At 37.5% G+C, this 20,738-nt stretch overlaps 1 non-coding gene and 1 pseudogene across 1 annotated transcript; both read left to right on the top strand.

The window, feature by feature from the left end:
• The first annotated feature begins 6,071 nt into the window (after window positions 1-6,071).
• LOC119614798 lies at window positions 6,072-8,059 on the top strand. The gene has a single exon (XR_005232368.1). It is a non-coding gene; the product is annotated as a small subunit ribosomal RNA (ribosomal RNA).
• A 1,401-nt stretch (window positions 8,060-9,460) lies between these two features.
• LOC119614799 lies at window positions 9,461-12,162 on the top strand (annotated as a pseudogene).
• The last annotated feature ends 8,576 nt before the right edge of the window (window positions 12,163-20,738 follow it).

Raw genomic sequence — 20,738 nt, 5'->3', positions numbered from 1 at the left:
ATTCTAGTCTCAATTTACAGAAAATTAAAAAAAAAAAAAAAAAAAAAAAAAACAGTTGAAGAACGAAAAAGTACCAGACAGTGCCTTTTTATATATTTTCATTAAATCAGGATGACGCATGTTTAATTTTCAACCAGAAACCAAAAAAATCGCATAAAGATTTTATACAATCAGGAAGCTACATGTCCAATTTTATTTTTAGGTTCAATATTATAGAAAATTCGAAAGTATTAGTAAAAGAACAAAAAAGTACAGAGTATCCTTTTCAATTTTCGTTCAATTGGGATACTGTGTTGTTAATTTTATGTTTTTATATTCAATATTTTAGAAAGCTCTAAAAGTACCAGTACCAGTGAAGTACGAAAAAGTACCAAAAACCTATTTTATTTAATTCATGTTCCTAAGTTCAATATTTAGAAAATTCAAAAGTACCAGAAAATATTCCAGTTTAAATTTTCACTCACTTAAGTCCCTGATTGCTTTTATAGATTCTAATTAACTCCGGGCTCCCATGCTTAATTTCATGTTCTAGGATCAATATTAATAAAAAACACAAAATACCTTTTGAAGAACGAAAAAGTACCAAAAGTGCCCTTTTATAGTTCTCACTTCATCCAGGCTCTAAACGCTTAATTTCATGTTTCTAGGTTCAATATTATAGAAAATTCAAAATGTACCTTTTAAAGAACGAAAAAGTACCAAAAGTCCCCCTTTTATAGGTCCTCACTTAATCCAGGCTCTACTGCTTAATTTCACGTTTCTAGGTTCAATATTATACAAAAATCCAAAAGTACCTTTTGAAGAACGAAAAAGTTCCAAAAGTCCCCTTTCATATGTTCTCACTTAATCCAGGCTCTACATACTTAATTTCATGTTTCTAGGTTCAATATTATAAAAATTCAAAAGTACCTTTTGATGAACGAAAAGTCCCTTTTATAGATTCTCATTTCTCCGGCACTACATGCTATAATTTCATGTTTCTAGGTTAATTTTATAGAAAACTCAAAAAGTACCGTCGAAGGACGAAAAAGTACCAAAAAGTCCCCTTTTATAGATTCTCATTTTACTCCGGGCTCCACATGCTTAATTTCACGTTTCTAGGTTCCGTATTATAAAAAAATCCAAAAAGTACCTTTTGAAGAACGAAAAAGTACCAAAGGTCCCTTTTTATAGGTTCTCACTTAATCCAGTGCTCTACATAGTTATTTTCATGTTTCTAGTTCAATATTATAGGAAATTCAAAAAGTACCTTTGAGAACGAAACAGTACCAAAAAGTCCCGTTTTATAGATTCTCATTTACTCCGGGCTCTACATGCTTAATTTCATGTTTCTAGGTTAAATTTTATAGAAATTCAAAAAGTACCAGTCGAAGGACAAAAAGTACCAAAAAGTCCCCTTATATAGATTATCATTTACTAAGGGCTCTACATGCTTATTTCATGTTTCTAGGTTAATTTTATACAAAACTCAAAAAAGTACCAGTCCGAAGGACGAAAAAGTACCAAAAAAGTCCCGTTTTATAGATTCTCATTTACTCCGGGCTCTACATGCTTAATTTCATGTTTCTAGGTTAAATTTTATAGAAAACTCAAAAGTACCAGTCGAAAGACGAAAAAGTACCAATAGTCCCTTTTTATAGATTCTCATTTACTAAGGGCTCTACATGCTTAATTTATGTTTCTAGGTTAAATTTTATAGAAAACTCAAAAAGTACCAGTCGAAGGACGAAAAAGTACCAAAAAGTCCCCTATTATAGATTCTCATTTACTCTGGGCTCTACATGCTTAAATTCATGTTTCTAGGTTAAATTTATAGAAACACAAAAAGTACCAGTCGAAGACGAAAAAGTACCAAAAAGTCCCGTTTTATAGATTCTCATTTACTCCGGGCTCTACATGCTTAATTTCATGTTTTCTAGGTTAAATTTTATAGAAAACTCAAAAAGTACAGTCGAAAGACGAAAAAGTACCAATAGTCCCTTTTTATAGATTCTGATTTACTAAGGGCTCTACATGCTTAATTTCGTGTTTCTAGGTTAAAAGTATAGAAAACTCAAAATACCGGTCGAAAGACGAAAAAGTACCAATAGTCCCCTTTTATAGATTCTCATTCTACTAAGGGCTCTACATGCTTAATTTTATGTTTCTAGGTTAAATTTTATAGAAAACCTCAAAAAGTACCAGTCGAAGGACGAAAAAGTACCAAAAAGTCCCTTTTATAGATTCTCATTAACTAAGGCCTCCGCATGCTTAATTTCATGTTTCTAGGTTTAAATTTTATAGAAAACTAAAAAATACCAGTCGAAGGACGAAAAAGTACCAAAAAGTCCCCTTTTAGATTCTCATTTACTCCGGTCTCTACATGTTTAATTTCATGTTTCAGGTTCAATATTATAGAAAATTCAAAAAGTACCTTTTGAAGAACGAAAAGTACCAAAAAGTCCCATTTTATAGATTCTCATTTACTCCGAGCTCTACATGCTTAATTTCATGTTTCTAGGTTTAATTTTAAAAAAACTCAAAAAAGTACCTGTGTAGAACGAAAAAGTAGCGAAAAGTCCTTTATTAATTTCATGTTTCTATTTCAATATCATAGAAAACTCAAAAAGGACCAGTTGGAGAATGAAAAGTACCAAAAAATGTCACTTGGTACCGGGGTTCCAAATAACACCCCATTAGGATATTTAGTGTTTCTAAATTTAAAAATTTTATCTAAATTGGATCATTTGGTTGAATAAAATCAAATTTCCCGTTTTTACCCTTTTGGTACTTTTTTTCCTCCCCATTACGAAATAAAAATTCATTCCAAAAAGTTGCAACATCGTAGTGGGAGCCCGTATTATGTATTCATATGTATAAGTTAAACACCAAAGCAATGTTTTATGAAAAAAAGTACCAAAATAGGTACAATTTTAACCCCTTAAACGTCCGAATATCCAAAAAGTACTAAATTCATATTTTTATTTTTCGTTAAGTTATGAAGGAGTCAAAAATGTTTTTTGAATATGCACTGGTTTAAAAGATACATGGGGTGCGAAAAAAGTACCAAAATACAGTTTTTTAACCCGTTTATTCCCTAAAGGGGCCGAATTTAAAAAAAGTACCAGACACCTCCGTTTATTTTTTAAATGACGGCGATAAGCTTTAACCTGTTTTTGTATCTTTTCTAGTTTAGGAGATATAAGGTTACCGAATTTACCCGTTTTTACCCTTTTTACCCCCTAAACATTCGAATTTCCAAAAATCCCGTCTTAGTGGATCTATTTGGCGGGAGAAGACCAACCTCCTGTCCAAATTTCAGCTCTTAGCTTGTTTAGGCTGTGCGATGATCTCAGTCAGTGATCAGTCAGTCATCATAGTCATCAGTCATAACGTTAGAATTTTATATATATAGATTTATCCAATATATATTATGATTATATGATATATAATCCATAATCCATGTATAATATATTTTATACTATATATATATATATGATGATATGATGATGATATTTTAAATAATCATCATATACAACATATATAATATATATTATATAAAATATATTATATATGATTATGGATTATATATGATATAATCATAATATATTTATATAAATATAATATATTTTTGAATAGTATTATAGAATCGAATTGGATTAAGAAATAGAAAAACATCTTGTAATAAGATGTTTTTTTAAGATTTAATAAAAAAAATACATGAGCATATTATAGATTAATGTGCGAATGTATAAAATGAAAATTTAATTTAAGTGGCAAAATTTTTCTGTCATCGACTTAGAAAAAAAACGAAAAAAAAAGTTTTAAAAGCAAATTTTTGGGGGAAAATTTTTGTAAAAATTGCTTAAAAATGGTAAAAATTATGGAATTTTGTTAAGAAATTTGTAGTTTTTATGTAAAATTGTTTGTATAAGTTGCACTATTGATGGAAATACTCGAATTTTGTATCAAAAAATTTGTATTATTTATGGAAAAAGTGTAATTTTCTATAAAACAATGAGCATTATTTATGGAAATACTTGAATTTTCTATGTAAAAATTTGTATTATTTATGGAAATACTACAATTTCTGTATAAATTTCAATTATTTACGGAAATACTACAATTTGTACATAAAATGTTAATTATTTATGGAAATAATAGGATTTTTATTTATATAAAATGAACATTATTTATGGAAATGCTACAATTTCTATATAAAATTTCTATTATTTACGGAAATACTACAATTTCTGTATAAAATTTCAATTATTTACGGAAATACCATAATTTTGTATATAATATTGACATTATTTATGGAAATAATGCAATTTTCTATATAAAATTTCAATTATTTACGGAAATACTACAATTTGTACACAAAGTTTACATTATTTATGGAAATAATACGATTCTTTATATAAAATGGACATTATTTATGGAAATGCTACAATTTCTATATAAAATATCTATTATTTACGGAAATAATACAATTTCTGTATAAAATTTCAATTATTTAACGGGAAATACCATAATTTGTATAGAAAATTGACATTATTTAGGGAAATAATGTATTTTCTATATAAAATTTCCATTAGTTATGGAAATAATACAATTTTCTATACATTATTTCCATCATTTGTAGAAATAAACATATAAGTAATATAAATTAGAAATATTATAACTATTCCGAAATATTCCGTAGTAATTCTATTATGATTCTATGGATATTTAAAAATATTGCAAGTTTTCTATACAAAAAGTTTCATTATTTATGGAAATATATTAATTATTCATATAAAAATAACATAATTGATGGAAATATTTGGTAAAAAAAATTCATTATTTTCCTTAATGATGGAAATGAAAATAAATTTTTGAAATTTTGAAAAAAATCTAAAAATCGGCCAATATCGATTTTAGAAAAAAAGTTTTTTCTACGGATTTAGATCTAATCGTTATGATTAAAAATCAAAAAGAATTTTAAAAAAGTTAATTTTTGAAAATGTTATGAATTTTTTAGTGTCATAAAAAAAACCTAATTGGGACGGAGAACTTGTACTACCTCATCTCTATATCGACTTAGAATTTTTTCGGGTGGATTTCACAAAAAAAATTTTTATATTAAACATACATAAAAACATGAAAAATTTGATTTTAAGCTATATACATTTTGGTTTGTGGCAATTATTTGAAAGAAAAAAAAGAAATTTTTTTATTTCAAAAAATATTGTCGAAAAACCTTTGAAAAATTCTTTCAAAAAATTTGTTTCCAAACAAATTTGATTTAACACGGAGGATCAATGGAGACAAAAGAAAGAATTATTAAGAGTGTGAAAAATTGTGAAATTGAATGTGGATGAACAGCCAAAAACAAACCAAAAGCCGTATATATGCGAATATCGAATGTTGAATTTTAGTATAAAATGTTTATGTTTGTTTCATTTCGAATATTATTGTGATGTTTTAGAAAATTCTTTTAAGGTTGATCAACTCTTCGATGAATTTGATTTGATTTGTGTATGCATTTGATAATTGAATTCGTCGTCGTATTTTAGTTAGGGCTTAGATGGATTATTATTTGTCGGTACACATCACATTATGTGGTGTGTGCGTTTCAATAATAGTTCGTCATATTCGAAGCTTAGGGACCCCCGATGGATTTTGTTATTCTCCGCATAAACACTATATGTGTGCGTGTAGAGGACAATAATAATTCGTCATATTCATAGTTTACTTACTATTGGTGATGATGCTTGTCGTTTTGGCATGTATTCAGAATCGATGGTAAGAATTAAAAAAAAGAAAAAAACTTTGTTTTTTAACATAAGTGTTGCGAAATTTTTAAAAAATTTATATATTAATAATAATATATGAAAGAAGTAATTTTTATTACATATCACAAGATTCATATATATTGAAAAATATTATATGATGCGATGAATTTAAAATAAATGAAATAAAATAATATATATATATATATAAAATATTATATATATAGAAACAAAACTATATTATTAAAATGACGAATATGAGGCCAAAGTGCCGATTTTCGTTTATTTAAATAATAATAAGAATAATAAAATAACATTATTCTGGTTGATCCTGCCAGTAGTTATATGCTTGTCTCAAAGATTAAGCCATGCATGTCTAAGTACACACGAATTAAAAGTGAAACCGCAAAAGGCTCATTATATCAGTTATGGTTCCTTAGATCGTTAACAGTTACTTGGATAACTGTGGTAATTCTAGAGCTAATACATGCAATATAAACACGGACCTTTGGGACGTGTGCTTTTATTAGGCTAAAAACCAAGCGATCGCAAGATCGTTATTATGGTTGAACTCTAGATAACTTGCTGATCGTATGGTCTTGTACCGACGACAGATCTTTCAAATGTCTGCCCTATCAACTTTTGATGGTAGTATCTAGGACTACCATGGTTGCAACGGGTAACGGGGAATCAGGGTTCGATTCCGGAGAGGGAGCCTGAGAAACGGCTACCACATCTAAGGAAGGCAGCAGGCGCGTAAATTACCCACTCCCAGCTCGGGAGGGTAGTGACGAAAAATAACAATACAGGACTCATATTAGAGGCCCTGTAATTGGAATGAGTACACTTTAAATCCTTTAACAAGGACCTATTGGAGGGCAAGTCTGGTGCCAGCAGCCGCGGTAACTCCAGCTCCAATAGCGTATATTAAAGTTGTTGCGGTTAAATACGTTCGTAGTTGAACTTGTGCTTCATACGGGTAGTACAACTATAATTGTAGTTTGTACTGTACCTTATGTATGTAAGCGTATTACCGGTGGAGTTCTTATATGTATTAAATACTTGTATTTATGCATATTCCTCCTATTTAAACCTGCTTCAGTGCTCTTCATCGAGTGTTGTTGTGGGCCGGTACAATTACTTTGAACAAATTAGAGTGCTTAAAGCAGGCTCCAATGCCTGAATATTTTGTGCATGGAATAATGAAATAAGACCTCTGTTCTACTTTCATTGGTTTTTAGATCAAGAGGTAATAATTAATAGAAGCAGTTTGGGGGCATTAGTATTACGACGCGAGAGGTGAAATTCTTGGACCGTCGTAAGACTAACTTAAGCGAAAGCATTTGCCAAAGATGTTTTCATTAATCAAGAACGAAAGTTAGAGGTTCGAAGGCGATCAGATACCGCCCTAGTTTCTAACCATAAACGATGCCAGCTAGCAATTGGGTGTAGCTACTATCATGGCTCTCTCAGTCGCTTCCCGGGAAACCAAAGCTTTTGGGCTCCGGGGGAAGTATGGTTGCAAAGCTGAAACTTAAAGGAATTGACGGAAGGGCACCACCAGGAGTGGAGCCTGCGGCTTAATTTGACTCAACACGGGAAAACTTACCAGGTCCGAACATAAGCGTGTAAGACAGATTGATAGCTCTTTCTCGAATCTATGGGTGGTGGTGCATGGCCGTTCTTAGTTCGTGGAGTGATTTGTCTGGTTAATTCCGATAACGAACGAGACTCAAATATATTAAATAGATGCTTTCAGGATTATGGTGTTTGAAGCTTTTATAGCCTTCATTATGATCGCAGTAAAATGTGTGAGTGTTTGAATGTGTTTATGAAAGTGGAGCCGTACCTGTTGGTTTATCCCATTATAAGGATACTAGCTTCTTAAATGGACAAATTGCGTCTAGCAATAATGAGATTGAGCAATAACTGGTCTGTGATGCCCTTAGATGTCCTGGGCTGCACGCGCGCTACAATGAAAGTATCAACGTGTATTTCCTAGACCGAGAGGTCCGGGTAAACCGCTGAACCACTTTCATGCTTGGGATTGTGAACTGAAACTGTTCACATGAACTTGGAATTCCCAGTAAGTGTGAGTCATTAACTCGCATTGATTACGTCCCTGCCCTTTGTACACACCGCCCGTCGCTACTACCGATTGAATTATTTAGTGAGGTCTCCGGACGTGATCACTGTAACGCCTTGTGTGTTACGGATGTTTCGCAAAAGTTGACCGAACTTGATTATTTAGAGGAAGTAAAAGTCGTAACAAGGTTTCCGTAGGTGAACCTGCGGAAGGATCATTAATGTGTTCCTTACCACTAAAATAATAATATAGCCCTCTCCACTATAGTGGGGAGGGTTAAAACAAAAAAGAAAAAAAAACAAAATAAAATTAAATAAAAATAAATTTTTTAAAATTTAAAAAATGCGTTGGTTAATCAATCTATAATAAGCTTTTTTTAAAAGCTATAAAATGTTGAGTTTGGGGCCTCAACATAGTATTTTTTTTTAAAAAAATACAGAGCGAAAATAATGAAAAATAAAAAGAAGACTACACGAAGACAAGAAATGATCAAGAAACTGTGGAAAACGCAAAAAGTTGAGTTTTACGTCCTCAACATGCGTTATAAAAACTGTGAAAACGCTTTATGCGTTTAAAAGCGTTGGATATTATATATATGTGGTTATGCCACATATAAAGAAAAAAAAAGCGTTGGTCTAAGAAAAAATATAACTAAAATAGTTATATATGTTGAGTTTGGGGCCCTCAACAAAAAATATATTGGGAGCTTTTATGCGACAATATATTAAATCAAGAAAAAAAGGATAGCGTTGGATAAGATATATATTATATATATATATATATATATATATATATATATACATATAAAAATGCGTAGAATATATATACAAAAATTTCTCAATATACTGGCATAAGTAATTTATACCATATATTGCATAACAAACATACAATTATAGTTGTACTTGTATATTATGAAAGCTAAATGCTTTTTATTAGATATAAGTTAAAAATTGTTCTTTTTTATAAAGGACTAAGACATTCGCAACAAACTTTGTATGTATGATATATAATCAAAATTATTGAAGGAATTGATATATGCCAATTTGGTTTGGTGTATTTTTGATTTCTTTCAATAAACAAATTTATGAATTGCTATTAATACAAAAATAAATAATATCACTCTAAGCGGTGGATCACTTGGCTCATCGTGCGTCATCGTGTGAACTGCAGGACACATGAACATCGACATTTTGAACGCATATCGCAGTCCATGCTGTAAGGTACTTTAATTTATAATTAAGGTGCTGCTTGGACTACATATGGTTGAGGGTTGTAAGACTATGCTAAATAAGTTGCTTTTTAAATAAAATCCATTTTTATTTAGAAGCACATGTTGTATTACTGGATACTCTTATTTGTATCCATAATACTAAAAGTTAAAGATACAAAACCTCTTATTGAATAAAATCAGAGTATTTTTAAAATTACATTTTATTATATTCTTTTTTTATTGAGGAAAGTCTAGCATAAAATATTTATGAAACTAGAATTGCCTCTCTAAAAGAAGAAAAAGAAAATACAGAAAAAAAAAAAGAAATGATTCTTATTCATGGTTTTGATATTTAAATATTGATAGATTATCAATTTATTTTATTATACAACCTCAACTCATATGGGATTACCCCCTGAATTTAAGCATATTAATGAGGGGAGGAAAAGAAACTAACAAGGATTTTCTTAGTAGCGGCGAGCGAAAAGAAAATAGTTCAGCACTAAGTCACTTTGTCTTTATGGCAAATGTGAGATGCAGTGTATGGAATGTCAAATTTCTAGTATGAGAAATTAACGATTTAAGTCCTTCTTAAATGAGGCCATTTACCCAAAGAGGGTGCCAGGCCCGTATAACGTTAATGATTACTAGATGGCATTTCCAAAGAGTCGTGTTGCTTGATAGTGCAGCACTAAGTGGGTGGTAAACTCCATCTAAAACTAAATATAACCATGAGACCGATAGTAAACAAGTACCGTGAGGGAAAGTTGAAAAGAACTCTGAATAGAGAGTTAAATAGTACGTGAAACTGCTTAGAGGTTAAGCCCGATGAACCTGAATATCCGTTATGGAAAATTCATCATTATGATTTTAATATTTATAATATTATAATAATGGTGTGCATTTTTTCTATAAAGGACATTGTAATCTATTAACTTTACATTATTTATCATAAGATCATTAGATTATGTTTATTCAAATTATTTTGCTTGCAATTTAATATCGAATAAATTCTTTTGATTTGATAAAGCGTTGATAGATTTATTATATACAGTGCTTAAATATTTATATTTTATAATATCATATTAATCAATGATTTTTATGTTCATTATATGCACTTGTATGATTAACAATGCGAAAGATTCAGGATACCTTCGGGACCCGTCTTGAAACACGGACCAAGGAGTCTAACATATTTGCAAGTTATTGGGAATAAAAACCTAATAGCGAAATTAACATAACTTTAATGGGATTAGTTTTTAGCCTATTTATAGTCTATTAATTCAATCCCGGGGCGTTCTATACAGTTATGTATAATAATATTTATATTATTTATACCTCTAACTAGAGCGTACCTTGAGCATATATGCTGTGACCCGAAAGATGGTGAACTATACTTGATCAGGTTGAAGTCAGGGGAAACCCTGATGGAAGACCGAAACAGTTCTGACGTGCAAATCGATTGTCAGAATTGAGTATAGGGGCGAAAGACCAATCGAACCATCTAGTAGCTGGTTCCCTCCGAAGTTTCCCTCAGGATAGCTGGTGCATTTAAAAATTATGTAAAATAATCTTATCTGGTAAAGCGAATGATTAGAGGCCTTAGGGTCGAAACGATCTTAACCTATTCTCAAACTTTAAATGGGTAAGAACCTCACCTTTCTTGGTATGAAGGTTGTGGTTGTGATATAATGTGCCCAGTGGGCCACTTTTGGTAAGCAGAACTGGCGCTGTGGGATGAACCAAACGTAATGTTACGGTGCCCAAATTAACAACTCATGCAGATACCATGAAAGGCGTTGGTTGCTTAAAACAGCAGGACGGTGGACATGGAAGTCGTAATCCGCTAAGGAGTGTGTAACAACTCACCTGCCGAAGCAACTAGCCCTTAAAATGGATGGCGCTTAAGTTGTATACCTATACATTACCGCTAAAGTAGATGGTTTATATTCAATTTCGGTTGGATTTTAAACTTTGAAACTTTAGTGAGTAGGAGGGTACAATGGTGAGCATAGAAGTGTTTGGCGTAAGCCTGCATGGAGCTGCCATTGGCACAGATCTTGGTGGTAGTAGCAAATAATCGAATGAGACCTTGGAGGACTGAAGTGGAGAAGGGTTTCGTGTGAACAGTGGTTGATCACGAGTTAGTCGGTCCTAAGTTTAAGGCGAAAGCCGAAAATTTTCAAGTTATAATGAATAAGTAAAATATATACAAGTATATATAAGAAAAAGTAATAAAACACTTGAATAATTTTGAACGAAAGGGAATACGGTTCCAATTCCGTAACCTGTTGAGTATCCGTTTGTTATTAAATATGGGCCTTGTGCTCATCCTGGCAACAGGAACGACCATAAAGAAGCCGTCGAGAGATATCGGAAGAGTTTTCTTTTCTGTTTTATAGTCGTACTACCATGGAAGTCTTTCGAAGAGAGATATGGTAGATGGACTAGAAGAGCATGACATTTACTGTTGTGTCGATATTTTCTCCTCGGACCTTGAAAATTTATGGTGGGGTCACGCAAACTTCTCAACAGGCCGTACCAATATCCGCAGCTGGTCTCCAAGGTGAAGAGTCTCTAGTCGATAGAATAATGTAGGTAAGGGAAGTCGGCAAATTAGATCCGTAACTTCGGGATAAGGATTGGCTCTGAAGATTGAGATAGTCGGGCTTGATTGGGAAGCAATAACATGGTTTATGTACTCGTTCTGGGTAAATAGAGATTTTCGGATCTTGTTCCCCGGATAGTAGTTACGTAGCCAATTGTGGAACTTTCTTGCTAAAATTTTTAGGGAATTATCGCAAGATATATTCCTTTTAAATTATAACGACTATCAATTAACAATCAATTCAGAACTGGCACGGACTTGGGGAATCCGACTGTCTAATTAAAACAAAGCATTGTGATGGCCCTAGCGGGTGTTGACACAATGTGATTTCTGCCCAGTGCTCTGAATGTCAAAGTGAAGAAATTCAAGTAAGCGCGGGTAAACGGCGGGAGTAACTATGACTCTCTTAAGGTTGGTAAGGTGCGTCTCTTCTTCTAAGAACTCACCATGTGCCTATGACATACCTCCTCGTGGTACCAACCGGTAACGTTAAGATGTGGAGTATAAATCATCACTGAACATACAGAGAAGGTGTTGATGTATACACATTGTTAACTATGAAATTCACTGGGAATCAGCATTAAGCGGACTTGTATCACCCACCCTGATGCGACTACCCAGAGTATCTCATTAGGAAACTAAAACACATCTTAACGGCTAAATGTCAAGGCTTATGGGTCCCTGGGGTCTGCCACCCCCTTCGACTCTTTTAAATCGGCACTAATAATGAAATCGAAAATAATAATTTAAATATAAATCGTCGTGTATCAGCACGGCGTACCGATTTGGACGGAAGGTTGGATAGTACTCCCGGTACATCCATGAATCTAAGAGAGCGAGCTATTAGAGAAACATTGGGAAGTATGAATTTATCCTCTGTACCTGAAGAAAGTAGTGTGACAGGTACCAGAGTCAACATTTTCAATTCCACTACATCCAACCCAATGTCTCGATTAGGGGACAGTAATTCTAATTCTAATCATCTTAATCTAAATACACCTGAGCAGGCAGGTGGAGACAGTGGAGTTTCAGTCGGGGCTAGCGGTATGACTGATACTCCACATCTCTGTGTCGTATGTGGTCGCTCATTCTCGACTAAGTCGGGTCTAGGCGTCCACATCAGACGTGCACATCCGGATGTATCCGATCAGATGAATACCAGATCGGATAAAAAGGCACGATGGAACGATGAAGAAATATCGTTACTGGCATGTACCGAAGCTGAACTGATCCATAAAGGTGGCGTTCGCTTCATGAACCATGCTCTCCGTGAGCGGTTCGTGCATCGCACAGTGGAAGCAATTAAAAAGATGAGACAGCGAGATGAATATAAGGTTAAAGTCCGAACCTATCTCGACCGTTTAGCTTCCGCTGAAGGACAAACTAATATTGCGAGTGCATGGGTACCCAACCAGGACGCGATTATGGAAACATCTGAAGTCGTCGATGAGGTAGCTCCTATAGTGGAACACCCATTGAATGGACCTCTTCCTATAGTGGAAGATCCTATCAAAACCTTTCTGCTCAGTCTAGATGATCTAGATACTGACAGTCACTGTGCACCTTATCTGAACTCTATTGTACGCAGCGTCAATGAGAACGATAAGGATCATGTTCTACACAGACTGTCGGGTTACTTAGATGAGGTATTTCCACCACGCCTCAGAACCCGACGGCAGGTCTTACCCCGACCACCTCCTACGTTCACAAATAGACGTAAGAGGCGTAGACATGAATATGCCAAGGTCCAGCGAAATTTTCGCAGACACAGTGGCCGATGTATAAAGAGTATTCTAGACGGCACTGAGAGTTGCTCACAACCGCCCAGAGATATAATGGAGCCCTACTGGAAGGCAGTCTTTGAACATAGGGAAGAAGTGGGGCCACAATGTGAAAATCTTTCTAGGTACCTTCTTGGGAATCCTTGGTACCCCATAGAGCATGATGAGATTAAGGGGTCCGAGCCTTCTCTTACCACCTCGCCCGGAGCGGATGGGATCACATCGAGGCAAATCAGGTCTATTCCAACAAACATGTTGGTTCGAATATTTAACCTGATGATGTGGTGTGGTAAGATACCTAGAAGATTCCGTGTGGCCAGGACAATCTTCATACCGAAGAAGCAAGAGCCCTCGCTTCCTGAAGATTACCGACCCATAACCCTATCTTCAATTCTCCTTCGGTGGCTTCATTCTATCCTGGCGAAGAGAATATCTAAGTGCATTAATTTCGAACGCAGGCAGAAAGGTTTCATGCCTACGGATGGATGTGCCGATAACACGACCATGATCGACCTACTTCTCAGGGTCCATCATCAGAATTTCGAGTCCTGTCACATAGCAGTATTGGACGTCAGTAAAGCGTTTGACTCAGTGTCCCATAAGGCAATTTTAGGAACACTAAAATCGTACGGCTTGCCGCAGGAGCTTGTCGACTACATAAGTCATTTGTATGAAACATCAGGCATCACTTTCGCGGGTGATACTTGGGAGTCGGATCAATTAGTTTTACCCGGCAGAGGGGTAAAACAAGGGAGATCCCTATCTCCAGTACTGTTCAATCTAGTTGTGGACAGACTGATCCGTAAACTTCCCAGTAGAACTCGGATGCAGGATAGGTAATCAAATGACGAATATTGCCGCTTTTGCTGACGATCCTTGTAATCTGGGCCTCTACTCCGTTAGGTCTTCAAAAATTGCTTGATATAACGAGCGAATTCCTTCTGTCATGTGGACTCCGGCTTGAACAGCGCCAAATGTCTCTCTGTGTCCATAAAGGACAGCCCAAACAGAAGAAATCTGTCGTAGTTCAACAGGAGTTCAAGATAGCAGGTCGCTCTATATCAGCTCTTAAGAGGACCGACGAGTGGAAGGTACTTAGGTGTAACATTTACTGCTGACTGGGAAATCGAAGGTGGATCTGAAGAAGGACCTTATTGTGAAGTTAGATCGGCTCACTAGAGCACCCTTAAAGCCACAACAAAGATTGTTTGCGCTACGAACTATATTGATTCCACAACTTTATCATGTACTGACCCTCGGGAACGTCATGCTTGGTTGTCTAAATGGAATCGATCGTACGATTAGGCATTACGTACGAAAATGGCTAAGTCTGCCAGACGATGTCCCTGTCGCTTTCTTCTATGCGTTGGTTGAAGACGGCGGCTTGGGTCTAGTCGCACTCAGGTGGCAGGCACCTCTATTACGACTTGAGCGTCTGAGGAACTTACAATTACCACTAGATAGTGGAATTGTGTCCGCAGACACTTTCGTCGCTGCGGAGGTCGCCAAAGTAGAAAGAAGACTTTTGGCAGGAGATACTAGGATCCTGAGTAAGGGGGATATGAGAGCCTATTGGGCCAAGCGGCTGTATGACTCCTTCGATGGGCGTGGTCTATTACAAAGTAAAGACCACAAACAAGCCCACCGTTGGGTGAGAGAGCCTACCAGGCTTCTGTCTGGTAGGGACTTTATAAATTGTATAAAGTTACGCATTAATGCGCTCCCCACCCGGTCGAGATGTTCCCGTGGTAGGACATCCAATCGAAGGTGCCGTGCGGGCTGCGAAGCTCAAGAGACTCTTAATCATATAGTTCAGGGATGTTATAAAACTAGGGCTGATAGGACGAAGAGACATGACAGTAGTAGTAAAGTATGTGGACAGAAGTTTAAGGGGTAAGGGATTCACGACAGTAGTAGAAGGACGTTTGCAAACAATCGATGGTATTCGGATTCCGGATATAGTGGCTTATAAAGGGGAAAGAGATCTACGTGCTCGATGCACAGGTTGTCACAGATGGTCGTGTTATGTCTGAAATGCATAGAGAGAAGACGAACAAATACAATAATCAGGGCGTGATTAGGGCCTTGACGGATCTTTACGGACGCGACCAATTGCACTTCGGTGCAATTACTTTAATTGGAGAGGTATTTGGTGTAGGGAATCAGTTGATAGGTTATTAGATTGGGGGTTAATTAGGAAAAGTGACACCGCCTATATTCAGTACTAGAGTTATGATAGGAGGTATTATCTTCGCATCGTAGATTCATGGATCCGCGCAGTTTGAGATCGGGTATCGGTTAGAGTGGCATCCGGGAAATTAGACTCTGCAGGCCTTCTCAATTGAGGGGTTTGCAGAAATTAATTTTTTTTATTCCTTAGACATTAAAGTAGTTTACGTGCAGCCTGCGGTTATCAGGCTTAAGTTTGTAGGACGTTTCTGCTTAGCTCGGGCTAAGTTAGTACGGGCACCGCCCTTCGTACGTGGGGCCTGGTCACTCCTTGATCGGGAAGGAGTGGGTGTGTGATTGGTGGGATCGTTCGTCAAAAAAAAAAAAAAAAAAAAAAAAAAAAATAGCCAAATGCCTCGTCATCTAATTAGTGACGCGCATGAATGGATTAACGAGATTCCTACTGTCCCTATCTACTGCCCCCCCGGGCATGTTTCCTTGATGTTCAGACCGCATCTTGGTGTATTGCAATCCGGGGGTAGATAGGTGCTACCAATACCTGTAGTCTTCCGGGACTATAAATTGGTGTTGACGATTTACTGCCTGGCCTAGTCCTTGCATAAATCGAAAAGAGGTCTAACCAGAGCACCACATAATCTGGTACTACGGGTGGCCAGTTGCCCGCAGGACTATGTCCTGGCTGGTCAGTTGGTTGAGGTTCCTTCGGGATCCACGTAGTGGCTGTGGTTTAAACCTAAATCGCAGGAAGGGGGTGCTTGGTTAAAAGACTGATACACGGTGAAATATAAATTTTCAAGATACATTTCTGTTATCGTTCCTAGATGCAAGGAGCGGTACAAATTGCAGAGCATGACTGTGGATTAATAAAATGTTGGAATTGAGCTGATAATGCAAAGAATTGGTAAACGAAGATGAACGGTGTTTCTGATGTCTACTTTGAATTCTATAAAGAGAATGGAGTGATTGATGGATTTGACGGATGTGTGATAAATGGGTACGGATGTAAGATGAACGATGAATGATGAATGAGAGTTAGACTACGGTCTATCTAGCCAATGGAGTGCGAAGTCGTCACTGCCCTTTCTTTAATTTTGAAGCGATTTTCCAACATGGTTGAGTGTATGCTCAACTTATCACAGTGGGTGTCTGTGACCACTGAAATAAAGTCTTGTCAATTAATATAATCTGTGTTTTTCGGACTACCAATTACGTCCCCTAGGTGCTGTTGCCGAATCAACAGAGCCTTAGTAGTGTGGTTGGGCGACATTATGTCGGGGTAGATTGAGCTTGCTCATGATACCTGTATTTCCTCAACGTGACTACTTTGGCAAGAGATTAGATAGCTCGAGTACTTGAGCAAAGTGCTTGTACATGGACCGGCATATCCATGTACTAAAATTGCGACCTGCGTGTAACAAACACAAAGGGGCAGTGGTGAGTTGTTTACTTGATACTCACCCAGTGGTTGAAAAAGTACCACCGTGGGGTAGGGCTACATAGCCAGGTACTCACGTAAAGCACTTCGACATCTTGTCCCTATCTACTCACTTGTTAGTTTCACGTTGTACTGTTCAGTAGTGTTTTTAACTAGTGTGATATTGGTGATTTTTAGGTGGATTTTTGGAGTGCTAGATCTTCGAAAGATTTCGTGATTTTAGTGGATTGATATTCTGTGGAGTCTCAGCTTTCTGGGAGTGTTGGAATTTTCTGGATCTGTCAACGGATGCCGGAGATATTGTCGGATTAAGATTCGGCCTGGTTATAGTACATAGTTTGTGTGTACTGTGTGTATTTTTTGTAACGTATTTTGGTGAGTAGTCTCATTTTTTATTGTTTTTGGTAGTTTGGTTTTGGTGGTTCTTGCACTGCCGGAGGCTATTTTATGCCAGAAATCGGTGGTCCAGGGTCTACTGATTATTTTTCTGTGCGGGTTTTGTCGGTCTGCTCGGTATTTTCTGGGATATAAGTGTTTTTATATCGGTATTTTTTATATATAGGTTTTTGTGTATATTGGGTGTCTCAGTTTTTGGGGTGTTTTTGACAGTGGATTGCGGCACTGTTTCCATTGCCGGAGTCCATATTATTGTTGAAATCAGTCCTGCGGGGAGTTCTGAATCCGACGATACTAGTATTGTTGGAATCGCCCAGTGGATGCCTGTGATATAAGTGGATTATATTTCAGTCTCTATTGGTGAATTCTTTGTATTGGCTGGGTTTGTTTATAGGTAGGGGGTTGCCATTGGGTCATTTTACTCGATTGTTTTGAAGGTGGGTTACCGTTGGGTTTTTTTGAGTTTTGTGTCTGGTTGAGTCGACTTTTGGTTCCTTTAGGGTTACCGTTGGGTTAGGTGACTTTTTGATTAGGGTTACCGTGTTGTTTTGTCGTTTTTGTCTGTTTTGGGTATATTTTTATTTCTTGATATATTTTGCGTATATTTAGTGTATTTCTGTTGTATTTTTGTAGTTTTTTGATTGGTATTTAGTGTGGCTTCTACCTCATCATGAGTAAGAAGCCCAGGGACAGTAGTTGTGGTTCCATGGACGGGTCTGAGATCTCGTTTAAGGTTCCGAGGGTAGGGTCGTCGCCGCCGCCGAGGGTTTCTAAACCGTCGCCGGCTGCTTCGGATGGGAAGGTTAGAAAGGTCGTTAAGAGTGTGAAGGGTAGGGATAGGTCGAGTAGTGCTGCTGAGGACTTAGCTGGTCAGGCGAAGGCTTCTGGGGCTTCGACTGCTTCCGGTAGGATGCGTGGTAGAGGTGGTGAGTCCGTTCGTGCGTTGAGGTCGATTACATCGGAGCTGTTGGATATAGCGATGGAGGAGGCGGTGACGCAGGCTGGTTTAAAGTCGTTGCTGGGTTTGGCTGGGAGGTATGAGGACCTTGTGTTGGCAGTTTTGTTGGAGAATGAGTTGTTGAAGGGAAAGTTGGAGGCTTTGGAGGCTTATGGTGCTTCGCGGGGTGCTCCTGTTGCGTCGGGGGCTGTTGCTTCCCCCTCTGCCCCGGATATGCCGACTCCTATGGGGACTGAGCTGGCTCCTAAGCCGGTTGAGACCTGGTCGGTGGTAGTAAAGAGTGGTGACTCTAAGGCTACACCTAAGGATAAGGTGGTTGGGGAGGTTGTGCCTGCTCTGGGCGTTCGGGTGCATACTTTGAAGCCTATTAAGCGGGGTGGTGCTGTGATTAGGACACCGTCGGTGAGTGAGAGGGATAAGATTTTGTCTAGTACAAAGTTTAAGGAGCTGGGTCTTGAGGTTAGTGTGAATAAGGCTAGAGCTGAGAGGATTATAGTGCGTGAGGTGGATTCGGCTATTTCTCCTGGTGAGTTTATGGAAGAGTTGTATTTGAAGAATTTGAAGGAGGTTATGTCTTTGGATGATTTTAGGAAGGAGGTTCATTTGGTTGGCGAACCATGGAAGGCGGACGCGGGTAGTGTGAACGTTGTTCTGGAGGGTAATAGTGTTGCCATTAATACCATCTTGGGCAATGATCGCTGCTAGTGGATTGATATTCTGTGGAGTCTCAGCTTTCTGGGAGTGTTGGAATTTTCTGGATCTGTCAACGGATGCCGGAGATATTGTCGGATTAAGATTCGGCCTGGTTATAGTACATAGTTTGTGTGTACTGTGTGTATTTTTTGTAACGTATTTTTGGTGAGTAGTCTCATTTTTATTGTTTTTGGTAGTTTGGTTTTGGTGGTTCTTGCACTGCCGGAGGCTATTTTATGCCAGAAATCGGTGGTCCAGGGTCTACTGATTATTTTTCTGTGCGGGTTTTGTCGGTCTGCTCGGTATTTTCTGGGATATAAGTGTTTTTATATCGGTATTTTTTATATATAGGTTTTTGTGTATATTGGGTGTCTCAGTTTTTGGGGTGTTTTTGACAGTGGATTGCGGCACTGTTTCCATTGCCGGAGTCCATATTATTGTTGAAATCAGTCCTGCGGGGAGTTCTGAATCCGACGATACTAGTATTGTTGGAATCGCCCAGTGGATGCCTGTGATATAAGTGGATTATATTTCAGTCTCTATTGGTGAATTCTTTGTATTGGCTGGGTTTGTTTATAGGTAGGGGGTTGCCATTGGGTCATTTTACTCGATTGTTTTGAAGGTGGGTTACCGTTGGGTTTTTTTGAGTTTTGTGTCTGGTTGAGTCGACTTTTGGTTCCTTTAGGGTTACCGTTGGGTTAGGTGACTTTTTGATTAGGGTTACCGTGTTGTTTTGTCGTTTTTGTCTGTTTTGGGTATATTTTTATTTCTTGATATATTTTGCGTATATTTAGTGTATTTCTGTTGTATTTTTGTAGTTTTTTGATTGGTATTTAGTGTGGCTTCTACCTCATCATGAGTAAGAAGCCCAGGGACAGTAGTTGTGGTTCCATGGACGGGTCTGAGATCTCGTTTAAGGTTCCGAGGGTAGGGTCGTCGCCGCCGCCGAGGGTTTCTAAACCGTCGCCGGCTGCTTCGGATGGGAAGGTTAGAAAGGTCGTTAAGAGTGTGAAGGGTAGGGATAGGTCGAGTAGTGCTGCTGAGGACTTAGCTGGTCAGGCGAAGGCTTCTGGGGCTTCGACTGCTTCCGGTAGGATGCGTGGTAGAGGTGGTGAGTCCGTTCGTGCGTTGAGGTCGATTACATCGGAGCTGTTGGATATAGCGATGGAGGAGGCGGTGACGCAGGCTGGTTTAAAGTCGTTGCTGGGTTTGGCTGGGAGGTATGAGGACCTTGTGTTGGCAGTTTTGTTGGAGAATGAGTTGTTGAAGGGAAAGTTGGAGGCTTTGGAGGCTTATGGTGCTTCGCGGGGTGCTCCTGTTGCGTCGGGGGCTGTTGCTTCCCCCTCTGCCCCGGATATGCCGACTCCTATGGGGACTGAGCTGGCTCCTAAGCCGGTTGAGACCTGGTCGGTGGTAGTAAAGAGTGGTGACTCTAAGGCTACACCTAAGGATAAGGTGGTTGGGGAGGTTGTGCCTGCTCTGGGCGTTCGGGTGCATACTTTGAAGCCTATTAAGCGGGGTGGTGCTGTGATTAGGACACCGTCGGTGAGTGAGAGGGATAAGATTTTGTCTAGTACAAAGTTTAAGGAGCTGGGTCTTGAGGTTAGTGTGAATAAGGCTAGAGCTGA

The sequence above is a fragment of the Lucilia sericata genome, unplaced genomic scaffold (assembly GCF_015586225.1).
Source record: "Lucilia sericata isolate MDLA Ls3-8-SP2 unplaced genomic scaffold, ASM1558622v1 Contig003433F_arrow, whole genome shotgun sequence".
NCBI classification, from domain to species: domain Eukaryota; kingdom Metazoa; phylum Arthropoda; class Insecta; order Diptera; family Calliphoridae; genus Lucilia; species Lucilia sericata.
This window is presented reverse-complemented; position numbering and strand designations above follow the sequence as displayed.